This window comes from Pinus tabuliformis, chromosome 5_1 (assembly GCF_031772625.1).
Source record: "Pinus tabuliformis cultivar Carrire ecotype Pingquan chromosome 5_1, CPIR1, whole genome shotgun sequence".
Taxonomy (NCBI): Eukaryota; Viridiplantae; Streptophyta; class Pinopsida; order Pinales; family Pinaceae; genus Pinus; species Pinus tabuliformis.
In genome coordinates this window covers 585910997-585930162 of record NC_142305.1, presented here as the reverse complement: position 1 = coordinate 585930162, position 19166 = coordinate 585910997, and positions in this window count along the sequence as shown.

Sequence of the window (19166 nt, the reverse complement as noted above, 5' to 3'; positions counted from 1 at the left end):
TATGTCAGCTTATGGCAAGTGGCTTTTCTTGAATATTGTGCCTGAACGATTTGCGATGGAGCGATTTTACGATTTTCTTCGCAACATCGCAGATCGCACCATCGTAAAATCGCACAAATGTAATATCGCAGCGTTGGTCTGGCTTGACATCGCAACCATCGCTATATCGCGATATCGCAATATCACAGATCGCAGAAGTTTATGTATGACAAATTTATTTAACCTGTTTCCTGCGATATGCGATCTTGCGATCGGCGTCATTGCAAATCGGTAAATCTTGAATTTTTTCTTATAAGTTTTACTTATTGCGACGCGATAGTTGTTTTAATACCATAATCTCGCACATGCCGGGATTGTACTTGTATGGTGGGGTTCTACTACCGTTTATACGATGCGTTTTAAAGATTTCTTCCTCATCATAAACTTTAGGTTTTAAGTATTCGAAGGAGTTTCCTAAACTTATGATGGTAACTTTATTTTGAGGAAAAGAAAGCTAAGCCCTACTCTTGCTTTTCCTAAATTTTAACTAAGGGTCCCCACACATTTAGTGTTTTGGATAATATTTAAATGAGAAGGGGGAGGGGGGGGTTGTTGCTGGTCACAAAAATTGGCGATTCACTTGGGAGAACCAGTTATCTCTTTTTTTCTGTTGAATTTTTCAAACTTCCAAAACAAGAAATTTTTCAGAAAATTAAACTTCATTATGGAAAGATAAAGCATATTATGCTCTAAACTGTCAATGATATTTTGTTTCAAGCTTCCTCTATTTCCACTATTGGCTTCCTCAAGCTAGTCCATGTATTTATATCAACCATTACTTGGTTTTGTAAAGATAAAACAAAGTCTCCTCTATATACCAGTTTTAAATATGCTCATTTGTCGTAGGTAGAGCCTCTGCTGCAAGTAGGCATTTATAGCCTCGATAGGTTACCTGTTACCCAACAATGATCCCGTATCCTACTCATGGTGACCTACAACTTTCAAAGAAAAAACCATATCCACACTTATTGCTTTGATTTTCTTTTTTATTCTTAAAGAACAATGTCTTGGTTTGGTAGCCAAATTATGACACAATCACTCACTTGATTCATAACTTTGCTAAACAATCTGGCTCGTGATGAGACCCCTTGTCTTTTGATTGCAACAATCTTGAGTCATTGCCCTGTTGTGGTAGATAGTATTGGCAAAGTCAGCAAGTTATAATATCTGTGATCATGATAAGCCGACTCGTGATGAGACCTCTTATTCTTCAAGATATAGTGTATCCTTGGATTATCCCTCTGAAAGCTGCGATTTTCCTTAGCAGGGAGGAAGTCATTGTTTCCTTAAGATAGCTCTGGATGACAATAATAGAGTTTTTTCGAAACAACTGTTCTACAGAGAATCTCCATTTTGTTGTTGATACCTTTCATTGTACTGAGATAAAACAATTTCTTCACTAAAGGTTACTTTCGTCAAACTTTATGAAGTTGAAACTAGTATTATTTCTAGGCTAGAGTATTTAACTATATCTATCAATAATAAAGATAATTTTTCCAAAAGATTTGCTATTTATACAAGCGAAGGATTCAAAATCTGAAAGAGAGTTGGCCTCTTTTAGTAAATGTCAAATGTTGCCAACGACAGCAGATTTTATTAGGGAAAAAACATGTTAAAGGAAATGAGGGGTAACTATTCCCTTGGATTATGTACATGATAGGGATAATTACTTCTCTTATTTTGCCTGCCAACTGTTAAAAATAAACTATCCACCTAACAACCTAGCTAAATTAATTCTACTCCTATTTTAACTATTCACAAAAAATCAACTAGGTATAATGATATTTCCAGTGTAACCATCTTTCCATTTTTATTCCTACATGTGTATACCTTTCAAACATCAGTATTAAGACTAAATTTTTTCCTGGACTGAAAACGTTGAATGTGGAATTAGAAAGTGTAACTGTGGTTAGAACTCTGCCTGAAATCTCTTTCTTATGAAATCTTCTTTCCAATTGGATATCTATTGGATCATAAAAATCAGGATGAGTTTCCATTATGGGTTGGTAATCGTGCAATGGGAAAGATGACAGGCTGGGTTGTAAATATGAGTTTTTGGTTTTAATAGCCTGTATTTTATTATGTGTGAAAGTTAGGCTTTCGACTTTTTCTAATGAAAGGAAAGTTTCCAAATATATCTTACTGAATGAATCAATGAAGAATGGATGGAAATTTCTCAAAAGACAATTATCAATTAACCTGAATTGTCGGCAATTTTCCAAAATTACCTTCTTTTGTTGATGATGTTTTGGATAAGATAGAAGTTTTTTAAGAAAAGCTGATTGGACTTGGGATTGAAAAAGTTCTACATCTCTTTGACACGATTCAATTTTCCAAAATGGTAAAACATCACTCAAATGTATGTCAGTAAGGTGCTCAGCATGCCATAGTAATCTATCAAGAGTCTGAAAATTAAAATTTAAAGCACAATCCGATTTTATACAAAATGAGTGCAAGCAAAAAAGAATGCAATGACTATCTGTACAACTAGTGTTAGAGCACAACTGGGATTGTTTTGAAATATCTTCTCTTTCACAAGGATTGGCTAGAATTATGGGATTCGAGTAATTTTGAATTCCATCTTGTGAATTAGAAAACAAATTATGATTGGGAACAGGCGTGAAGGTTTTTTCATGATCATAGATTGGAATATTCTCTTGGGTAGTGAAATCATGTAAATGATCTGCCACTCTGGAATGAGGATTGGCTGAAATAATTCTTGAATTATAATATCTCTCGTTCTTAGATTTCTGTTGATTTACTCGAGATAAATCAACATCTTCGTCATCAAAGTAGCTATCATAAATGACTTTACAAGATTCCCTAGATTTCTCTTTTTCATCCAGTATATTCGAAAAAGGGGGATCAAGTCATTCATATTTGTAAATGATAAAAGGGTGTTCTATAGCTGCCTCTTTATCTTGAAAATCTAATGGTGATTCATTTGGATAATCCTTTGTACTTTCTGAGATATCATTAATACTGAGGGGGGGAAATTATCATCACTAAAAACATCAGGATAAAGAGAAAAATGAGACTCCGAAATAATGCATTTGAAAGTATCATCGTGAAAAAAACCTTGTTCATCACATTCATCGTAGATTTCAGGCTTTAGATCATACCTTTGTGTGCTTATGTTTTTTGAAAGATGATTACTTTGATGTTCTAACCTTGGCATCTGCATTTGTTGACTTGCGATCATATTGTCTGACTTTGTCTCAAAGTTGCTTTCTGGTTCCAAGGCAGGCTTTCTTCCAACATTCCCACTTTCGTCTCCTTGTATTGGATCAAGCATGTCCCCTAAGCTTTGGGAAGTTTATTCCTTATGACTTATTCATACATCCAAATTGGAATTCTCATTCACATTAGAAGAAAATGGAACAAAGCTGGGACTAATTTCTACTGGATTGGGGATAGGAGGCGGGGAATAGTTATGCTCAACACAATCTAATGATTCTTCATTCATGAGTTCATTCTCAACATCATATTACAAACAATTAAGATGAAATCGAATATTAAAATCTCTAACAGACTCATCTTCTTTGCGTAGATATTCAATTTCATCATATACCTGATCGTAATCATAGCAATCAAATTTACAAATGAAAGCCGTGACAAATTGGTCCCAGCTGTGAATTGAGGCAACTGGGAGGGTTCTACCCCAGTTTCTAGCTTCTGCTATGAATGTGAGAGTAAAAATTCTGCATAAAATGCCTTCATCAATTCCTTGAAAATTCGAAGTTGAAACATTTTGAATAAATTGAAGGGTTGGATTAAAAGCAGAAGAATTACTCTTACCATTAAATTTTACCTGAGACAGGAGTCTTACCACTTCGGGTGGAGTATTGGAAGAGGCACGAACATGCATACAACTCCAAATGGGAAGTTTGAGAGAAGCCATCCTAATTCAAATGTCACAATTGCAAACAAACTCCAACAGACAACATGTTCAGGCCCTCCTTCTAGCACCAAATATGTTGAAGCCCCGAAAATCGGGTCGAAAACAAGAGGGATACCCGCCCGGTCCAGACCTTGGTTGGAAGCTCCTTATCCGTTTGGTATAGCGGGTCCGACTGGGGATAATGGGACCAATTTCCCAATCTATGGGTGTGTGTGTGTAAAATTGGATGTTGCTGATCTAACAGTAACTAGCTAAGCTATTCTAATTCAAACTTTAATCTAATTTTATGCTATTATAATCTAATAAAAACAACACATCTAATCTATGCTAACACGGGATGTAATTCTTCTATTATGCGATCTAAAGAGATTTCAAATAAAAACTGGTAGTAAAGATCATTCAACGATTATAAGAAAGGAAATCAATTAAGATGAACTATTTCGCATAAAAATTTAGGCAAAACAGTTGTGAACAGCATATCGCATAATAAGCTATTCATACATAAAACATAAATAAATAGCTACCACCATACAAAAGTTCCAAATGGTAACTCAAGCATTCATGCAATAACATATAAACAACTAAAAAACTGTATATCACTTTAACATATAAGCAGAAATGGTCAAGAGATAAAAGTACCATTTATGACTGGTCCTAATCATAAGCTTCAAGCAACAATGATTTATCTCTCCTTGCTCTAACATCTACTAAGAGTACAGAAGTGCAACATTAGTAGCAGATATCAAATGCAAACATCAACAAATCTTGATCCATTCATTAACCAAAACCTCCTCTGAGGGTGCAAAAGTGCATGTTCTAAGGACAAGTTCTTGATAAATTTCTGGACCCTTCTCTAAATGCATGAGAAGGGTTTAAATACTACTTCCTAATTCTAATAATAGTTTATTTACAAAAATTCAGGATGCGGTTTTTCAAATGACCGCCCTTTTTCTACGCCAAAATTTAAAGCGAAAATTAAATTCAGAACTAAACTACTTTTGTATATGGTCTTTAAAATTGCATGTATTCAGCATTGGTTTAAGGAGAGTTGGCTGGCTGACTTCTGCTTTGAGCTGGGCTAAGAAAACGGAATCGATGAGAGCTGGCACCACCTTTTTGGCCGCATTTATGATAAATTTCACAGTCATCCACTGACTATGCGGTTTCACCAAGTATGTCCAGTAACATTCCCAATTTAACATGTTTAGTGCTTGGATTGCCTTTCCCTTTTCTTGCGCTCTCTGCTTCCATTCCGCCTCTAGTTGTAGTTTGTTTGGAAAATACCCTGGGGAGGTTTCTGCGATTATATTTTCTCTGTGCAAATTCTCATTTACACAGTCAATAAGAATGCTTGCTGTCGTGGCTACTGTTTCTGCCGCTTGTTCTGCCTCCCTAATTTGATCGTCCCACTTGTTAAAGAGCAACTCTTTATGTTTCTCATTTATCCTGGGTGCGCCTGCTCTTTTTCCCTCGTCCTCATCCTGCCAAGACAAGTATTCAGTCACTCATTTCTTAATCAGATCATAATCGCTTCGTAAGTCGACCACTTGATTAGTGATCTTATCACTCATCTCGCAATAATAATTCCACTGTGACATCTTTTGGACCAACACTTCTTGCTGCTACAGTAGTTGTTCATTCAAAGAAATAGATTATGAAATAAACTCTGTAAGCTTAGGGTCATCCCTGTGCATTTCTTGTACATCCTGTAACTGTTTTCCCTTCTCGTCTAAACTTCTCTGATAACTTATCTGCATTTGCTGGAAGTCTTCCTGCAACTTTTCAAGCTGTTTGTGTGCCTCATTATTAGTATTGGCTTGTTGCAATTGTAGTTGCAGTACCTATATTTGATATTCTCGCTCTTTCAACAATTGTTGTACTTATGATGCTTTGTCAATAGTCACAGAGGCATACGCTCCTGCGATCTGAGATAGTTTGGTGAGATTTTCAGTCAGATTATTGGTGGGATCTTTCCATAAGACGTCTACTTGCTCAGCATCCTGAGAGAGTGTATTTTCTAACTTCCCTTTCTTTCTTTGTCTTCTTACCACTGCTTTATGTTGGGGACTATAAAATATGTCAAGAGGGGGAATTTCTTCTACATTAAGTAGAAGCTCAGAAGACGGAGCAATAGGAATATGCTCTGTTTCTGAGACATTGTTGACTATGATTGGGACCACTTCCTGTGCTACCTGTGTATTGCTCACAGGTGTTTTTGGGGCTTGTCCTTCAAGATTGATCAGTTCGTTGTAGGTTTCCCATTCCTTATCTAATTCTTTCGTGACGGGTGGTGCTTCAATGATGAGAGGGGGAGGATCTCTTTGCGGGGAGGTAATAACCTACTGTTGTGGAAGTTCCATTGACTGAGCGGTGTCCTTACCTGACTCTTCGCTCTTATCTTGGTCGTTTCCGGATCTTTTATAATGTTCAGGAATTTCTTGTACAAACTTAGATTTAGATCTGTTAGTTCTTGAATTCCCACTGAGACTAATGCTTGGAGTTGGTTCTCTTGCAGACAGTCCTAGCTTTTCTAGAGGAACACTACCTAGTCTTCTTTCCCTGTATACCATGAACTTTTGAAAGTCTTCTGGAGACAATTGCAATTGGGCTTCACAAAATATTTCTTGAAGTGAGCTTTTATTTTGGAATATATCATCAAATAAATCCTTTTTTCCCAAAGAACACTTTTATCTTGACTGTAGTTGTGAAATTTTGGGCAACGTCATTTGGGTCGAATGGTCTTCCCGGGAATTTAAATAGTTGTAGACACGTCATATTTTGTACTTTAGTGAACGCGTGACCTATATCAAACAGTGAAAAGGCCCCACAAGCCACAGGAAATTGTGGCCATATAGCCTTCTTTTTGTCCTTTAAGTCTTTAGTTAGGCCGCCTTCTGAACAGGTTTGATATGCAATTTCTCGAGCTAAGAACTTATCAGGGATATACAAAGGTTGAACATGAGGGAGTACAGTACTTCCAAAAACTCTAACATAAGTAAACAATTCTTCTCTGAACCATCTTGTGATGGGGAGGATATCTATCTGTGCTTCAGGTGAGCAACTCGGGGGTTCTTTATCATACAACATTCTATACAAGGGCAGCATGAGTCCGTGACATATCTAGTAGAAATATGGAGTGAACTGAGAGTCCCACAATATCTTATGATAGACATGGATGGGTAAGGGGTCTTGAGTTGTCCACTTCCAACCCATAACAGGGAATTTAGACACATAACATATTGAATCCATAACATATGCAGCTAGGTAAAAAGGAGGATAAATCCTTTGAGATGTAGATCTTTTGGACCAGTAGCTGACAATAGTCGTGATTAGGTTATTAGATAAAATCTTGGCCCAATCTACAATAGTGGCATTTGTGGCAACATCTAGTAATGGTAACCATTCGGACGAAAATTTGTTGATATCTGGCATTCCAAATAATCTATAGAGCATGGCAGCAGCAAAACAATATGGGGAGGTAAGGGAACCAGTGTTGTACATACCGTGTTTATCTTTCTTGAGTGGTTCATCTTTTCTGGACCAATCTTTGCTGGTCTCCGATAGGTTCGGGTTCTCTGCCAAATTTTTTTCTATGAATTGTGTATTATAAGTTGTCTACGGCTCAGGCAGATGATACATAAGCTTTAAATCCTATGTAGTGAATGACCTGATGAGACCTTGACCATGAACCTTGAACTGTCTATTTTTCATTTCTGCGCTATCAAGTATCCATTTGATCATGTCTGTGTATGGGAGAATTTTGGGCCTCGCTACTATTCGATGTAGGAATGAGCATGCTAGCTCTTCTAGGGATGCTTCGGAAGAGCCCTGTGAGCCCGCGACAGCAGTAACCTTCATTATTCTGGGATTCTCTTCTTCGAGCAGTCTGTACATGCCTTCCCACGTTGATATTCCTGCGTCTCTGTTACAGGCTGTGTCTGTGTATAAAGGTGCCATTTCCTTCTCTTTGGAGCTCTGAGCCTTGTTTTTCTTCCCCATTTCAACCTGCGTATTGCCTTGTATCATCCTCTGTTCTCCATTCCTTCAATTCACAAGTGAAATTGAAATGAATGACTCGGACAGGTGATGGGAGAGTTTTTAATGTCGCAAACATACCAAATACACCACCTTATGTGAAGTGATTCTTTGAAAAGCACGCGTCCATATTTTATTAATAACTGGCAACTAACTCCTGTATTAGCATTTAAAGTGCGTAATTATGTGTCAGCTTATGGCAAGTGGCTTTTCTTGAATATTGTGCCCGAACGATCTACGATGGAGCGATTTTGCGATTTGCTTCGCAACATCGTAGATCGCAACATCGCAGATCGCACCATCGTAAAATCGCACAAATGTAATATCGCAGTGTTGGTCTAGCTTGACATCACAACCATCGCTATATCGCGATATCGCAATATCGCAGATCGCAGAAGTTTATGTATGACAAATTTATTTAACCTGTTTCCTGCGATATGCGATCTTGCGATCGGCGTCATCGCAAATCGGTAAATCTTGAAGTTTTTCTTATAAGTTTTACTTATTGCGACGCGATAGTTGTTTTAATACCATAATCTCGCACATGCCAGGATTGTACTTGTATGGTGGGGTTCTACTACCGTTTATACGATGTGTTTTAAATATTTCTTCCTCATCATAAACTTTAGGTTTTAAGTATTCGAAGGAGTTTCCTAAACTTATGATGGTAACTTTATTTTGAGGAAAGGAAAGCTAAGCCCTACTCTTGCTTTTCCTAAATTTTAACTAAGGGTCCCCACACATTTAGTGTTTTGGATAACATTTAAATGAGAAGGGGGAGGGGGGGGTTGTTGCTGGTCACAGCAAGTCCCTAAGTTGTCCCACAAAGCCTTCGCTGTAGCTTCCCCTGATACATTCAACAATACTAAATTTAAGACACATAATCGTATTGTGCTCTTAGCCTTCCGATCTAACTTCTTCCATTCTTCAGCAGACACTCTCGTTGGTTTAGTACCTGGATCTACCATGACCCACTGATATTTATCCACCAACAGATCCTCCACCTTGAGTTTCCATAACTCAAAACTCTGACCATTAAATTTCTTCATCTCTATCTTTCCACTGCTCGCCATCCTCTTTCGCCACCAGAATCGATCCCGCAGATCTCCCACTGAACATGGTCTACCACAGGCTCGAGCAAAACCCCTCAGCAACAAAGGCGTCCCCTTGAAGCCAAACAAACTTTGATACCAAATGTAGGTTTTAACCCCATACAAAAATTACTAGCATACGAATTATAAAACACATAAAATAAACAATGCGAGAGCATAACACATAAAACACATATACACAGAGATTTTCCCCTGGATCCCAAGACCGGGACTACCAGCTTGACTTTTCATTTTTTTCCTTTCAATGTTACAATACATATTTATACATGCCGAAGCATCCAATACCATGGACTGAAAACCATCGTGTCCAAAACCATGGACCGAAAACCATCACGTCCAAAACCATATGCCAAAATTCATGCACAAAACCATAGGTAGGTCCGCCCAACCTAATATAGGGTCCAAAAACAAAATTTGTTGGGGCGCTGCCCCGGACCCCATAGAGTCGGGTTACCTACACCCCTCAAACCCCCTGTGACCCCCCCTGTTACGCAATCGATGCAACGAAGGGGGGGCTTCGCTCCCCTTCTAACCCCTCGGTTAACTATGTGGGCTAGTCGTGGAAAGCATATAACACAACCCAACAATTAAGTTTAACTCATAGGTTTTCCTTTTCAATGCTTAACTTAGGATAGTTTTGTGTACTTCCAGTAAACTCAATAATGGTTAAATCAAGGTTATATTAAATAATCAGATAACTAAGTGAAGATTAACCCAATATCCCATTTTAAACTTGACTTGGGAGAAGCACTAGCCCCAATAAAAGTTTTTTACCAGGTTTTGAGAATAGAATATGCCCCCCCCCAACCTATAGCTCCCATCACTTTGGTCTATATATAGATTTTACCCATGAATCATTAAACGAGGGGGTTATGCATGCCTAAATAGGTCTTATGTCATATTCTCATTCTAGATATGTGATACAATATAACTCCAATACACACACACATGATTATATTCTTGAGCATGTGATTCCATGAAACATCAACCTCTTTCATTATTATCATCCTTCCTACTCCTCAATTGTGTACTTATTCCTCAATGTTCTTTTTCTAATGTTCCACATTAATCCTTGCAATACATTTCCATGTGTCACTTTGCCATGTTTCATATATCCATAAATCATGCTTCTTTTTGTATCTCTCATGCTCTCAACATCATACCAATCTTGTGACATAGTCCAGGTCAATCCATGGTCTAACATCTAATATTAAATTTGAAGAGATAAATAACAAAATAAGGAGCATGTGCATAAATAAACACTATATATTTACCCAAGAAACCCATAACTAGTAAAACTGGCACCTAATAGATATTTATTAACCTTGATCAAACTAGCCAAACTAGGCGAGCATTGGTTAATTAAGGCATATTACAATGGAGTATCTCAAGCCTTTAAATAATTTTTTTTACATGTTAACATGGTTGACCAAAATGATGGGCCATAAACCACCTTTTCTAAACCCATCAATAACTAACTAAAGATTATCTCAACTACTCTATGAATGAGTCAAGATTAACCCAAAGAGTTCATCTAGATATAAGGGCTAAAGGTCAAGATCCAAAAAATAAAATAATACATTGTGAGTACTTTGAGACAAAACCCAAAAGAAATAAATACCCCCCAAAAGGGTGTAAAGTGATAAAATATTGTAGCATTAGTGAATGTTGTTATCCCTCCATCTAAGGGATGCAACATGGAAATGGAATCAATCATGTCAAAGGAGACACCCCTTGCTTTGCAGGTTCTTACATTGAAACTCCATAGGGAAATGAACAGGTGGTGGGAATTGTACAACTTAGACCTCGTTACCACTCAAACCAGCAGGGTACCCAAAGGGGGTTCCTAAGAGGGAAACTGCTAGGTCAAGGGAAATGGTGGAGGCTTAGCCCATTGTCACCATAGCTAAGTATCCCTGCTCTTTAGAGACTTTCACCAATGGGAGGAGTCTCATTCGTGTAGGGATCACTTTTTAAAGTAGATGTCAATGGATTGGTGAGAAGTGACCCTGAAAACCGTTTCCCAAGGATGGAATGAAAAATGGAATGTGCTTGCTCTTTAAGCAAGGGAATTAGTCCACCAGGGGTAAGGGGTGAGGATTAGAGGGTTGAGGGAGAAAGAATAGGCTTATAAAGGAATTTCTCAATTCCTATAATCCTTGGAAACTTGGACCTCCAAATGGTCTTTCATAAATAGTGTTTATTGAGAAGTGGGACCACACAAGGCCAAGTGGACCCAGCCTAGGTTCAAGGATGGAATGTAACAACCAATGATGTTCCTATCCTAGAAAAGGTGAGGGGAAAGGACAAAACAATAATATTCACTTTAAAGGGTTGAATTGATCCTATTCGTGTCTAGCCTTGGGGATGCCTAAGAAAGATTCAGTCCTAGAGCTAGGGCTTGGTATGCCCATAGATTCCACCATCATAATGGCCTCAAATATGGAGGAGAGGGATGGGGGCCCACCAATGCAGTAACCTAGAGAAGATTGAATTTTTTCCTTGGTTCAATTCAAAGAAAATTGATGCCCTAGGTGATGTAACGGGGCTAGACTTGGGGAAAAAGAGATAAATGGTTAAAAGAGGGTTTAAATAATCACCCTTTTTGAGGGATCAGTGCCTATTTCACTTGGGGATATGGAGTCAAGGACAATGATGAGTCAAAACTTGGTTTCTTAATCAAGGAGTCCCATAAAGTCAACTTCGTCCAATGTTTAGAGAAAGAAAAGAAAAGTGAAATTCAAGCATTTGCACTTCAAAGAAAATTATGCAAGCTTCTCGAGATAAATAAATCTATAGGAAATTTTATTCATATAATTGTTGGCTTGTTGGGTCTTGACCCATGTTCGGAGTTAGTTAGCCAAACAAATCCCTATATTACTGGCCCTTTCAACAACAGTGCGCGAAGTGCAGACTAAGGTCTCACCTGAACCAGTATGGGGCGATGTTGGAACCAGGTTTCCGCACTCTTGAGATGTCTGAGGGGTTGATTTAGTCCAACTATGAATACCTTCGTGCAGGTTACTTCGCGCCCTTCCCTAGCCTGTGAGGCCTTCACGCCCTGTTATATTCGCCTTCGCGTAGCCCTAACCCAGGGCTGTGGAGCTTTCACGCTACTGGAGTAGCGATCTGTGCTATTTCCCTAAGTCACACTGTGGATATTACTTATCTTCTTATAACAGTTAGTTATCTTCACGTAAACAGATACCTTATATTATATTTAGCTACTCAGCAAATTTATATAAGCTGGCGCCATAGAAAATTTTAGGGGCGAATGTTCGCCCTTTGGCGAAATTAAGGGGTTTTAAATTTTTAGTGGGCGAATATTTTGTATCATAGTACATTTTTACAAATCACCTCAAATAGCCCACCTTATTTTAAGGGAGAGGGTAAAAAAGGTAAATTTAGCCCTTGAAATTAGAAGTTACAACCTTCCATTCGCCCATTTTCAAGAATAGGTTTTATTTAAGTGAATCCTATGGGCCAAAGGCCCAAATACCATATTTATAAAAGAGGCATGGTAAATTAATAAAAATATAAATAAATGAGAGGTATGGTAAATAAATAAAACATTTTTTATATATACTCCATAAGTCACCTTATATACATGCAAGGGTGTAAACAAATAAAAATATAAGTAAAGTGGAGGTATGGTAAATAAATAAAAATATAAATAAACTAGATGCATGGTAAATAAATAAAGCCTCTTTTTATATTTAGTCCATAACCCTCGTTCTATTTATGAAGGATCAAGAAAGTGGTTTTATTTAAGTGAATCCTATGGGCCAAATACCATATTTGTAAAAGAGGTATGGTAAATTAATAAAAATATAAATAAACGAGAGGTATGGTAAACAAATAAAACATTTTTTTATATTTACTCCGTAAGTCACCTTATATTTACGAACACTCAAAAAATGCGTTATATTTAGGTGAAACCTCTGGGCAAAATGCTATGGGACAAATACCATGGACTAGATTGTTATTAATACCATGAAAAAAAACATTATTAACCCTAATATTAGTATTAATAAAAATAAAAATGGCACATGGTATTGACCGATGGTATTCACCAAAATGGCACATGGTATTGACCATGGTATTCACCTGGAATGTAGCCTATTTAAATGGGGGAATTAAACTAGCATAGATCCATCTTTACTCTGGATCTACTAACCCCCGAGAGGTATCAAATATCATGATATGCAAACTAGCATAGAGTGAAAAAATATTTGATCCTATCAAGAGTAAAAATGGATATTGTAATTTAATGTATGTTAAACATTTTAGCTTGGTTAAAATAAAAATCAACTATTAATTTTATTAATTTTTATAAATTACTAATAGTAATTTCTAAGCTCCAAGTTTATGATAACCCATGGTATTGACCCATGGTAATACCATGGTATTCATGTGAGCATAGACTATTTAAAGGGGAAATTCTATCATCTTAGATCCATCTTAATCCTGGGTCTACCAAGTGCTCATAGGGATAAATAGATTTCATCCCCCTAAGAGTGGTGTGGAGTTAAGATGGATAAAGGTTGGTTTTTATGATAATGAAGATATTAAATAGACTTAGGAAATTATATTGTAAAAACATATCAAGGTTAATGGTTAAAGCATAGACATTGGACAAGTATATTTGTATACTTCTGTTTTAAACTGAAACAAATCTAGGGCTAAAAGGAATGGATTGATTGCACTAGTCATCCTTCTATAACTTTCCAACATATGCTGGAGTAAACAGATTGTAATTTGGGTAATTTTTTTAATTTCAAACAAGAACATACTTATTGGAAGGGTGGTTACGAGGTCCCTAGAAGTGATAAATTTGAATTTTTCTTGGTTTTATATATAGTATTAGGTTTTTTCTCATGCTTCCTGTGAATGGCACGGGTGAATTTTATCCTACACCCACTAGGTTATCGATATGTAATTTCGGTAATTTTGATTTCAAAAGATATTTTAAAGAAATGCAATGATTTCATTTGTGTATTCAATAAACACAAGATTTTATAATTGAGTAAAATATTCGCCATGCCGTTTTGCACTTACTGGATCATCGACTGGTTCACGAGCAACTGCAGAGGCTGCTACTGAATCTGCTGGTCATTCACTGGTTTTTTCATGTGCACAACAAGGCGGGCTTAACGATGGTTCATACGAGAGTTGAAGAGCTCTGCGACGCGGCAGCCCTGCCCGCCTGAACCCCGTGTCCTCGCCCTTGCCCCCAGGCTCTGCCTGGCCGGGCCTTCCCTGCTCTTCCTGCCCCCTTTCGACTAGCGCAGACCCCGCATTCGGGGTTCCCACCTCTGGACGGTTTGCCCCTCTGCTGTGCGCAGCGGGCCTGCAATGGCAGGATCCGCCTCCCCCCCCCCCCCGGTCTCTGAGAGCCCAGAAGAAACCTTCGCCGCCCTCCTGACAAATCCTTCAGAAGCCAGAACCCGGCCCTCCCTATCAAAGTTCATAAAGAAGCTGGATGAGATCCCTGAAGTCAATCTACCCCCATCTCTTCCCAGGAAATCGGCAATAGCACTTTCAGAAAGAGGTCTGGTAGGGCAGTTCACAGGCCTCTGGCCTTCTCCAAGAACTGTCCAAAAATGGGTGGAGCGTAACTGGAGCACAATGATTCAAGGGAAGATTGCCATCAGATTCTGCGGGCGTGGATACTACACCTTCTTATTCGAGACCAAAGAAGACAAGCACCTCATCTTTCGCAACGGGCCTTATTTCATGGACACAAGAGGTCTATACCTGAACCGATGGACCCCGGACTTCGATCCGGAAATGGATATACCCAACGCAGTCCCAGTTTGGGTGCGCCTCCCTCATCTGCCTTTGCATTGCTGGGGGGATGAATCGGTCAAGGCGATCGGCAATGCAGTCGGAAAATACATAGACAGATCGGAACCAAGGGAGAATATGCATGCATGCGCTAGGATCTGCGTTGAAGTTGATCTTGGGAAAGGACTGCCGGAAGCCATAAAGCTAAAAGTGGATCAATGGATGCACATTCAACAGCTGGACTACGAACAGCTGCCCTTCAAATGCAAGGTATGTCATGAATACGGCCACTTTGCTAATAGATGCAGTAAACTAAAAGAAAATGAGGTTGCACAAAATGAGGAACACGCTGAAGGTTCATGGGAACAAGTAAAAAGAAAAAAGTCCTCTTCGAACCCGGGCATCAGTACCACAGCCCCTCCAGTATCAAAACAACCCCCCCCTCCTCCTCCTCCCTCTTCAACCTTCCCATCTTCTTCCAACCCTTTCGAATCCCTAACAGAAGAAGTTCCGGCCTCCCCTCCCCATTCCCCTCGTCCTGCCTCTCCTTGCTCTAACCCTCCACCCTCCCCCCCTCCCACCATTGAAAGAATCCTCACAAGGAACAAAGCTAAAGAAACAAATCAGCCATCTGACCCTCCGAGAAAAGTCGGCCGCAAGACGAATAAAGAGCTAAGAGATGAAACAGCAGCAAAGGAAATGGCAACCGGCACCCAACAGCCAATGGACTCCTTCCTAGGCAAGTCAAAAGGAAGTGGTGAGAAGGCCAAGGAGAAATCAGGACCCCACCCCAACACTGGTAAATAATGAATTTGGTCTCTTGGAACTGTAGGGGGCTCGGCTCACCCGTAAAGCTGAAAGCAATCAAGGATCTCATAAACCAGGAAAAGCCAGACATCCTCCTAATCCAGGAGACCAAAACCACCGAGCAGGACTTCCTTCTTCAAACTCAAAGATTCAGAAACTACCTAGGTATATCAAAAGGCTCATCCGGAGCATCAGGAGGTATAGGAACACTATGGAATACAAATAAGTGGGAAATTACTAGCTCCCAGCTTTGCAACTGGTGGATCCGAACAGATCTAAAGAATAAAAGCACCCGGGAGACTTATCACATCTACAACATTTATGCTCCTAACCACTACAGAGATAAAGCAAGCTGTTGGAACACTTTAGAAACGGACCTCAGCACCATTCACAGCAGCTGGGTAATCCTTGGAGGAGACCTGAATCTAATAAGGCAGGTAGATGAAAAACATGGGGGAAATTACCATGCCGACCCGTCCAGAGATAAGATAGAATCCATTATCCAACACTTCAAGCTGATTGATCCCCCTTTGTCAAATGGCAAATACACATGGACCAACAGAAGGGCAGGAATACACAACATAAAAGAGAGGCTAGACAGGTTCCTAGTCCAGGAAGGAATAGCAGAAAATTACCAAGTAATCAGGAGCCACATAATCCATGGCACAGCCTCGGATCACAAGGCCGTGGTCCTCTCCATGGACAAAGGAGCAAATCTGGGCCCTCTCCCTTTTAAATATAACAGAGCCTGGGATTCCCATGAGGATTTTCGCACCCTTGTAAGGGATCAGTGGACGATTGAAGTCCTTGGCTCACCCCATTTCGTTTGGGAATCAAAGCTAAAGCACCTTAGGACAGCTATAAAGCAATGGGCAAGGGAAAAGGCAATTTCTGAAAAGAAAAAGAAAACAGAGCTGCTATTAGAAATGGAGAGATGGCATAAAGAAAAAGAACAAGTGCAATACACAGCAGAGGACCTAGACAAGGAAAAAAATCTGTACAAAGAGCTATATCGGCAGAACCGCATGGAGGAAGAGGAGCAAAGAATAAAATCTCGCTGTCTTTGGTTAAGAGCTGGGGACAAAAACACCTCTTTCTTCCACAACAATGTCAAGATCAGAAGAGCAATCAATCAGATAGACAAAATTGAAGTCGACGGGAGAGAATTGAAGGATCAAGAAGACATAAAAAACGCAGCACATGAGCACTTTAAAGCACTCCTTTCGGCGGATCCCCAGCACCATGGCAGCGATGATTTTCTAAGTATAATCAAAAGTAAGATAACAGAGGCACACAACAACAAGCTGGAGCAAGAACCTACAGCAGAAGAAATCAAAGAGGCTACCTTCGGTATGCAGCAAGATAAGGCCCCAGGGCCGGACGGATTCACAGTTGCATTCTATAAACAGCATTGGGAAACTATAAAGAAGGACTTTGTAAGAATGGTTAAAAATGCTTTTAGAAAACACAAACTGGGGGACAATACGAAGTCTTCACATATAGCTTTGATCCCCAAGGAAGCCAACCCCAAATCCTTTGATAGATTCCGGCCCATCTCGCTTTGTAATGTCTCATATAAAATCATAACAAAAATAATTGCAAATAGGATAAAGAATCTCCTTCCTCTCATAATTTCAGAGAATCAGGGAGGCTTTGTCCCAAAGAGGCAGATCATAGACAATGTTATTTTAATCCAGGAAGCAATACATAGCAGCCACAACAGAGGAGAGCGTGGAATGATCATCAAACTGGACATGGCCAACGCATTTGATCGAGTAGATCACTCCTTCCTATGTGCGGTTTTAAAAAATTTCGGCTTCTCTCCCAATTTTATTAATATGATCAGAGCTTGTATCTTCGACTCCTGGACCGCCCCACTGATTAATGGTAGACCCAGCAACTTTTTCAGAAGTTCCAGAGGGTTGAGGCAGGGCTGCCCCCTCTCCCCTTTCCTTTTCATTATCATGGCGGAATCCCTCAGCATCCATCTAGAAAATCTTCGCAGCAAAAGAGAAATCACAGGCATCCGCATTGAAAGAGGAATAAAGGAAATAAACCATTCACTGTTCGCGGATGACACATTATTAATTGGGGGAGCCTCCAGTTTAATGGCAAGGAGGTTCAAAAAAGTTCTGGACGCCTTCCTCCAAGCCTCAGGAGGCAAACTGAATAACAGAAAATGCAAGCTTTACACTTGGAATGTGCCTCATCAGATTCAGCAAAGAATATCCCAAATCCTGGATATCCCTCTTCAAAAAAATTGGAGCTCTTTCCCTTATCTGGGCCTGCCTCTGGCAAAGGAACACATTAAAGCAGAGGTCTGGACAAACCACATTGAAAAAATGAGAGGCCATCTCCAAAACTGGGGCGTCTCTTGGCTTAACCTAGCAGGCAGAACCATTCTTATAAAGGTTGTCCTCTCCGGACTCCCAATTTATCAATATGCAATCATTATGGCTCCTGCTAGTATCCACAAACACATGGAGCTCATAATGAGAAGCTTTCTCTGGCAAGGAGGTAAACAGGACACAAAAAAATTCAGTCTGGTTAGCTGGGACCAAGTAACTCTTCCTTATGAAAAAGGAGGTCTATCCATAAAAATTCCAAGCCTCTCCAACCAGGCGCTGGGGCTCAAACTGATCTGGAGGATTCTCACAGGAGCTGGCTCGTGGTGGGTGGAGACAATCAAAAGAAAATACCTTAGAGGCCTAAACTCCAATATCCTCAACGACCCAATAGCAGACAGGCCTTGCACTCCGATGTGGCGCCTAGTCAAGAAAGTTCTGCCACACTTCAAAGAAAATGTCTCCAAGCTCCCAGGCAACGGACAAAGCATCAACATATGGACTGACAGAATAATGAATTCCAATCCAAGAACCCTTCTTCAAGAGTTCAGACCTTTGCAAGACTGGATGGAGGAAAGGAGAATAATCACCCTGCATGACATATCCTTATGGAATCAAAATAGATGGCAGGCTTGGAAAGACCTGAATCTACCTCCGGATCTAAAAGCTCTGTGGCACAATCTGAAGCTCTCATTATCTGGACTAGCTCCAACAAAAAGGGACGACGAGGACAGATATATCTGGGACACAGGGGGAGGATCCTTCACGGTTAAAGAAGGGTACAAATCTCTCCAAAATTCAACCCCCAAAGCAAACTGGGACCTTTACTCAGCTGCCTGGAAGTCAGAAAGCCTCCCAAAGGTAAAGCACTTCAACTGGACTCTTTTAAAAGGGAAAATCCTTACAGCGGAGAACCTTAGAAAGAAAGGAATACAAGGACCTTCGATCTGCTGCTTCTGTTGGGCAGAGGAGGAGTCAATTCAGCACTCTTTCCTTCTTTGCCCGTTTGCTCAAAGGTGTTGGAAAAGGATAACAAGCCCCTTGGACATCAGAGGATTCCCTGATCAGATGCACAATCTCCAGAAGAACTGGAAAAGAGTTTTTCCACACCCTAAGAAGGGCAAGAATAATATCATCAGA